General features: G+C 39.7%; 2 protein-coding genes across 2 annotated transcripts in view; one reads left to right on the top strand and one right to left on the bottom strand.

The window, feature by feature from the left end:
• The window catches only part of LOC108750640, a 116,765-nt gene extending 116,258 nt beyond the window's left edge, over positions 1 to 507 (bottom strand). Inside the window, exon 1 of the mRNA XM_018490231.1 lies at positions 279 to 507. The gene's annotated coding sequence lies outside the window, so the exon portion shown is untranslated. The remainder of the gene's footprint in view (positions 1 to 278) is intronic.
• The window catches only part of LOC108750639, an 83,750-nt gene that overhangs the window by 22,149 nt on the left and 60,491 nt on the right, over positions 1 to 1,110 (top strand). The window lies entirely within an intron of this gene.

Genomic DNA, 1,110 nt, shown 5'->3' on the forward strand with positions numbered 1-1,110 from the left:
TACAATACTTCCGGAAAGTATTTTAAATATAAACTTCATAAAAATTTTAAAAGATTCAATTTTAATAAAAATAATTTAATTAATTATCAAGATTAAGAACTAATTAAATATTACATAAACATTTTTATCAAAAGTATCGATATTTTAAGCAATAAAATAAAATTATCAATATATATGCGTTAAATCAATCACAATAACACAAACACATAAAATAAGTTCTTTCGAGAGATGATCGAGTGATTAATTCTACAAATAATTAATAATTAATTATTAATTACCTCACAGTTGCTCCGCCGTTGCCGGATGCCTCCTAGGCCTCCTCCTCCTCTCAAATTCCGTCGTTGTGCGATCAGACATACTCGCGAAAACACACGACGGCACACTAATTACTGAATGCGACGATCGCGCGACACTTTGCACGGCACTCCCGGCATTAACCGCACGCGATGCGCACTTCATTGCATTACGACAAAAGAATATTACAACCAAAGTGTGATCGTGGCGCAAACAATCCTCTCAGCACCTGCGACGAGCAACATAGGATGCTTTCCAGCAAAAGACGCAGTGTAACACATTGAACCATCGCATTCTTATTGTTAGCCAATATTAAACAGAGATGAAATGTTTCACCGTGTTACGCTGCGTCGTCTGTGTTTCTTGCTGGAAAGCGTCCATAATGAACGATGAATCTCGAACAGTGGGGAGTTATCACGCGCGGTTAACTTCACGGCACGCGTCGCTTGTCGCGGCGAAGCTACACCTACTCCGTTCCTAATCGCACTTTCGCGTGCACGTGTCGAAACTTTATATTGTTGTATACCGCATATGTGTATATAAATGCAAATAAATAGGACGCTTTCGCATTCCCGTTTCGCGGCAATTACTATCTCGTATTATGCACGAGCGAAGGAACGCCCGATTTGGAAGTTATATGTTCGCGGAACGCGATATTCGCGAATAAATGGCGAAAATACGGTGGTTGGTGTTGTTGACACCGCGCGCGCGTGATAAATCTCGATCGCATAAATATCATGAAACGTTTTTGCGACTTGCTAATGTACTAATGTGTTAACTTTATGTTGCGTGATCGATAAGTATTAGACAGAGCGA

Source organism: Trachymyrmex septentrionalis, unplaced genomic scaffold, assembly GCF_001594115.1.
Source record: "Trachymyrmex septentrionalis isolate Tsep2-gDNA-1 unplaced genomic scaffold, Tsep1.0 scaffold37, whole genome shotgun sequence".
Classification (NCBI taxonomy): domain Eukaryota; kingdom Metazoa; phylum Arthropoda; class Insecta; order Hymenoptera; family Formicidae; genus Trachymyrmex; species Trachymyrmex septentrionalis.